Here is a 6,875-nt window from a genome sequence, read left to right as displayed (position 1 = left end):
GGGTGAGAATTCATAGTAGTTATCAGAAATAAGGGGGAAAAAGGAGAAACAAATAAATAAGTAAAAGAAAAATATTTTTTTTTGAAAAATATTTACAATAACCAATAATAAGGCACACGTTTGCAATTCTCTGACAACAGCGCCATTTTTTGACGTTAGGATTTTTGGTAGTAAATAATTTTATAAAAATAGTCGAGTTCTAGATATAGATTCTAAACCAACAGAAATCCCTTCGTGCAAACGTTTTGGTTGTCACAAGTAACAAACCCCTAAATAAATTGATAACCGAAGTATTTAAACCTCGGGTCGTCTTCTCAAGGAATTGTAGGGAGGTATGTTCTTATTATTGGTTATGAGTTTGTAAATTGGGGGTTTTAAGAATGAGGAACAATTATGATGAATGACAAGTAAAATAAATAATTGATTGTAAAATAAACTCTTGGCAAGGTATGAGAACTGGAAGTCCTATCCTAGTTATCCTTATCAATTGTGATGAGAATTGGATTTTTCTCCCACTTTGTTAACCTCTAACTATGAAGGTAAGTCAAGTGAATGAATTAATTCGAATCCTCAAGTCCCAGTCTTTCCTTGGGGAAAGTTAGAGTTATTGGATCTCGAATCAATTCTTGAAGAATTCCAATTTTCAATCAACAATGAGTTTGATAACTCAAGAGTTACCAATTAATCAACCAGAGCCAAAAGGTAGAAAATCTAAATTAAAATCATTTATCTGTAAACATCTCAGTAATGTATATTAAATAAGAAAATCAATTCTAACATGGAAAGTTCATAAGCCAATTGGGCAACACAAATCAAATACCAATAAAAGCATTAAAGTATCTAAGATAAGAGATAAATATAAAGTAAAGGAAATATTGAACCTGATGAAGAGTCAAATTAAATCCTAATTTCTAAAAATTCTACCTAAATCCTAAGAGAGAGGAGAGAACCTCTCTCTCTAAAGACTACATCTAAAACTAAAATTATGAATTATGAGAGCATAATGAGTCTCTGCAAGTTTCCTGACTTTAATCTGTGTTTCTGGGCCAAAAACTGGGTTGAAATGCGGCCCAGAATCTCTGCCAGTGACTTTTGTAATTCTGCAGCTCACGTACATCACGCGATCGCGTCATCCATGCGGACGCGTCATTCGCGTTTTTCCCAGCCACGCGTTCGCGTCGTCCACGCTTCCGCGTCACTTATGCTTTTCCAATCCGCACGGTCGCGTGAGCCATGCGACCGCGTCATTGCAAATTCCTTTCTTCCGCGCGGTCGCATTGCTGACGCGTACGCGTCACTTCTCGCTGGTCATCTCCTCAATTTCTTGTGTTCCTTCCATTTTTGCAAGCTTCCTTCCCAATCTCTCACTCATTCATGCCCTATAAAGCTTGAAACCCTTAACACACAGATCAAGGCATCGAATGGTAATAAGAGAGGATTAAGATTAGCTAAATTAAGACTAAAGAAGCATGTTTTCAAGCATGTAATAATTTTAGGAAGGAAATATAAATGCATGCTAATTATATGAATAAGTGGGTAAAGACCATGATAAAACCACACAATTAAACACATTGTAAACCATAAAATAGTGGTTTATCATGCACACATTCATGATATGCATAGGAAACAAAGAGAATAGGTAGATCTTTTCGATGAATATAGAGCATTTTCGGAAGGGGTTTACATGAGTGAAACTGGATATCATGTAAATACCCAAGCCAGGCTTGTGTACTTGGTCGGACAACTACCTGTGTTGCATCCTGGGATCACAAAATATCAGGATGTAAAGGATGAATTAGCACGAGTGGAACGCGAAAGAGCCGAAAAGAGTCATGAGTCAGTAAGGAAGGCACTGGAAGATTGGGAAATAGCCAGAATGAATCAGATGAGAGGAAGCACAAGTTGACAAAGTGGACACAAAGAAGACAAAGAAGCAGAAGAACATAGGCATCCCCATGAATAAAAGGTGGTGGAGTTCCTTCTTATTTCTATCTCTTTCAAACTTTAAATAAGGAAAATCATGTATGAAATAGAACATGCTTCCATGAGTAGCTTAGGATTTTCAATTCTGCATTTAAGGTTTTCATTGTTTAGGTCCATGTTATTGAGCTTAATGTCCCTAGTGTTCATCTTCATCTTTCTTAATTGTATGCATGTCCTTTAAGTTAATCAAAAAGAAAATGTTATGATAAGAACAAGAGTGGAGTTATTTTGTGAAGTGAATCCTGAATGTTTGTAGTAGGGTGATTAGTTACCTAAGTTGGTTCACCAACAAGGAAAGAAGGCAACTATCTATTCTGAATCCTATGCTTGAAACACATCCTATGAGACTAACTAAATAATAAGATCCCAGTAAGAAAAGAGAAAGAGCAATAAAAGTGAAAAGGAAAGAAACACAATAAGAAACAATGCTAGGCACCAAGGGTTTTATGATTGAGGCATGTGTCTGTGGTGTTCATGTGCAAGGGATATGCTTGGATGAAAAAGCTCTTAGGGGGTGCCTCATCACTTGGTAACTTGAATTAACTAATCCGGGATTATCAGCTGAAAGTCCACTATCAAGAGTGACCCTTGCTACAGAATACTTAGTAACCCAAAGCGGTACTGGACACCAAGGTCTCAAGAAAGAAAAATAACAAATCATGTGCCTGTGGTGTGTATGTATGAGGGAAAGAGACTTGAGGGAGCAAGTCCTTAGGGGTGTCTTAACACCTAGCACCTTGAACCAACTGGTTCGGGAGTGTTGATTGAAAGCTTATCATAAAGAGTCGCCCTCTTACAGAGCACTTAGCCAAAAGAAGAATGCAATAAATCTTGAGAAAACAAAAGAAGGAAGGATCAACAACTAGGAAGTCTCAAGGGATGTAAGTTAAGCAAGTGTTCAAGGGCATGATAAAGGCCTGAAACCTGGTAAAGGAATGAACCTAAGTTGATATGCATGAAACCCCATAAATCAGGATTTTTACTTTTATATTGGTCATTTTGTTATTTCATTCATTATTCATATGTTCCAGTACTTGCTTAGGGACAAGCAAGCTTTAAGTTTGGTGTTGTGATGCCAGGGCATCTAGGCCAATTTCACTGACCTTTTCTTCACTATTTTAAGGTAGTTTCATGCATTTTCTTAGAGAATAAGGCAAGTTTTGGATGAAAATACACTCACACCTTGATTCAAGCAACTATTGTGAATTTCACATGATTTCATGAGGATTTTGCAAGAATTGAATGACAAATTGATGATGCATAATCTCATAACTTTGACTAGAGCTTTGATGCACTTTGTTTGCTTGATTTCAGGACAAAGGAAGCAAGGAAGAACCACGTTAGTAGCCACGTTAACCTAGTTAACGTGACCACTAACGTGGAATGGGAAGGAGCTTGCAACGTTAATGAGAAAAGTGATCACCAATAACGCCTGCGAAGCCATCATAAGCCCACGTTAATTGCCACGTTAACTAGATTAACGTGGTAGTTAACGTGGAGACAAAGAAAGCTCCAACGTTAGTGGTAAATGTGAACACCACTAACGCTCCAAAATGTGGCAATGAACCACATTAAGAGTCACGTTAACTTAGTTAACGTGAACTCTAACGTGGAAGAGAGGAACAATGCCAACATTAGTGATACTCACCTTTGTCACTAACATTGGATCAAACTAGCATTGCCCACATTAGTGGTCACGTTAAGACAACTAACGTGAAAGTTAACATAGAGCTAAGATTGATGAGCCAACGTTAGTGACACTCACCTTTGTCACTAACGTTGGAGATGGCATTCACTACCACGTTAGTGGCCACGTTAACTTAGTTAACGTGAGCTCTAACGTGGAGAGTAGGGGCACTTGGAGCGTTAGTGACAAAGGTGAGTGCCACTAATGCTCTCGAAGATGAGGCATACCCACGTTAAGAGCCACGTTAGTTACACTAACGTGAACTCTAACGTAGGGACAAGGGGCACAAGGCAACATTATTGGGAAAGGTGAGTCCTAATAACACTTGCGAAGGTTTATAAGGCAACGTTAGTGGTCACGTTAGTCCCACTAACGTTGAAGTTAACGTGGGTTATATGGGGTTGGAACGTTAGTAAAAAAGGTGATTGCCACTAACGTTCTCGAACCCACAATGTCACTTAACGTTAACTTCACTAACGCCCATGCCTAATTCATACTTTTCTGCAAGCTGAGCCCACTAAAGATTGTAACTACTTCAACTCAAGATATAAGGCCCACATCCAAGACTTGAAGAACTCACTAGAAGATTAAGAGAAGTAGTATATATAGGAGTAGTTTTGAACTATAGAGAAGCTTAGCACTTTGGAGAACTACCCTCGATATATTTACTTTTCTGCACTTTTAGCTAAGGATGTATTCTTTTCTGCCATTTTCCATTTCTAGAGTTGTGATCAACTAAACCCCTTTCATTGGGTTAGGAAGCTCTGTTGTAATTTGATGGATCAATTATAGTTTTCATTCTCTTCTTCTTTCTTCTTTTTTGATTTACTAGAAAGCTTTTGATCTTAATTCAATTAGTTAGTTGTCTTGGAAAAGAAACTCTCCATAATTGGATCTCCTCTGAGCCTTGGAAAAGGGATGAGGAGATCATGCTAGAAATGCTTTCTCATGTTGGACCAAATTGGGGTCTGGGCGGATATAGTGACATGTAATCCTCCCAACACTTTAATTTGGAAATATATGTGGTATAATCAGTGACCACACTTCATCTCTTCCCATGAGCAATTAAATCAAGGAATTGTGCAATTGTTCAAGCTTAGAGAGATTGGGTTGCCAAGGAATTGGAACCCAATCACTTAAGATTGCCAAGGAGATCAATAGATGCTTTGATTGAGGAAGAGATGAAAATGAATTTGATCTGGAGAATACAACATCTCCTAAGCCCAATGAATTCCCCATTTTTGATCTTACCCATTCTCTTTACTTTCTTCCATTTATTTACATGCTCATTTCCCCAAATCCCGATCTAAGATTCTGCACTTTATTTTCTGCTATTTACTTTCCCGCCATTTAATTTTCTGCAATTCTCAAACTACATTCTATTTAGCTCAATTAGCATACTCTCCCAACTAAAGTTGCTTAACCAATCAATCCCTGTGGGATTCGACTTCACTCTATTGTGAGTTTTTACTTGACGATAATTCGGTATACTTGCCGAAGGAAAATTTGTTGAGAGACAAGTTTTCGTGCATCATTTTGCTGTTTGTTTAATCCGGGAACGCTCAATTTACTGTCGGCATGCTGCCAAATTTTTCTGAAAATTGTTATGTTTTTAACTTCCAACTTATGAATTGAGTTTGGTACATTTTAACTTGGGTTTCATTTAGTTTTTACCAAACTAAATTCTTGGGTTGATTGGTTGGCATTTCCGCCCTTCCTTTGGTTCCCTTTATTTGAATTACATCATTGATGACATCAAGGAACTATTTGACAGATTTCTGTGTCAAATAGGACCTTGTTAACCAAGTCAATGTGAACCTATTTTATGTTTTCAATCTTTCAAGTTTATGTCAAAACCTTTTCGTCTTCTTGGTTCAAGTTCAATTTCCATTTTCCTGAACCAATGAAGCTATTTTCGTAACTTTGCCATTTGACTTGAAATTGTTTCCTTATAATTGAGGTTCTTTTTATTTGTAATAATTGGTGCATTTCACTGGTGAAAGCCCTTTTGAATGGAGGTTGACTTCAATACTCTTTTTGTTACACCAAGTGCATATTTCAATTCCATCACACCAATTTTTACAAATTTAGTCATCAAACGCATTGATGACGATTTCAATCCTCTTTGTGCATCTTGCATTACATATTTCATCATCAATGACTTGCATTGTATGCATGGATGTGAGGTTGCTTGTTCTTAAACTTTGTGAACTTCTTTTGGTTAAGAACTACATTACCAAGCTACTAATTTCTAACCCACTTTTCTAACTTTTGACTTAATTGACTTTCTAACCTTCCTTTTTAGGTTTTCAAACTAACTCTTTTATATTCTTTTGGGCATGATAGTTGTTGTTTCTTAACAAACAAGCATCTTTACTATCATTGAATAAATTCTTAGATTGTGTTTCTGATTGATGTCTGAATTCTGTCTTTCTTCCATTCCAAGAATTTATTTCTTTAGCTCACTTTATGAATGTATCTCAGTACCCTTCTATTTCCTGTTTTCTATCTGTTGTTTGTATACTTGCTTCCTGTTTCTCTGCTTTGCATAATATCCTATATCCTGTTATTTCTGTTTCTCAGGATGTCTGACAAAGGTAAGGGGAAAGCCAAGGCCACTTCCAGCAAAAGGAAAAGGTCACGGCCATCTACTGAGCCAGCAATCTTTGGTCTATCTGAGAAGCGTCTCTCTGAGAAGGAAAAGGCGGATCAAGCCAGGCCTCCTACCAACTCATAGAAGTTTACCAATCTATATTGTGAGCTCCGATTTTAGCACTTTGGGCAGTGGAAGCTCATTCTAGAGAAGAGGCTAGTTGTCTAGTGAGGAGAGGGGCTAGGCCTTCCTGGACAGAGAGCTAGTGAGAGTGAATAAGTCCTGGGTCCGAGAGTTCTATCGCAATTTTTTCAGAGCAACCCTTGACTCGGTTCACCTTAAAGACAGGCAGGTCATGGTCACAGAGGTGGACATTAAGGAGATCCTTCACTATCAGCCTAAAATCAGTGATAAGGTTGCTTTCCATAGGGCTGAGAAGGAGTTGCAGAGCATGACCTTTGATTATGATGCACTACATAGTGTGTTTGCCCAGCCTATACCCCTTGGGAGATGGGTTCCTCTAAAGTGAATCCCAAGGGCATGAAGTTTGACTACCTGACGAAGGAGGCTAAGGTGTGGTATTAGATCCTATCCCATTATGTCATTCCTAGC

The sequence above is a fragment of the Arachis stenosperma genome, chromosome 3 (genome assembly GCF_014773155.1).
Source record: "Arachis stenosperma cultivar V10309 chromosome 3, arast.V10309.gnm1.PFL2, whole genome shotgun sequence".
NCBI lineage: Eukaryota > Viridiplantae > Streptophyta > Magnoliopsida > Fabales > Fabaceae > Arachis > Arachis stenosperma.
Note: the sequence above shows the minus strand (reverse complement) of the source record.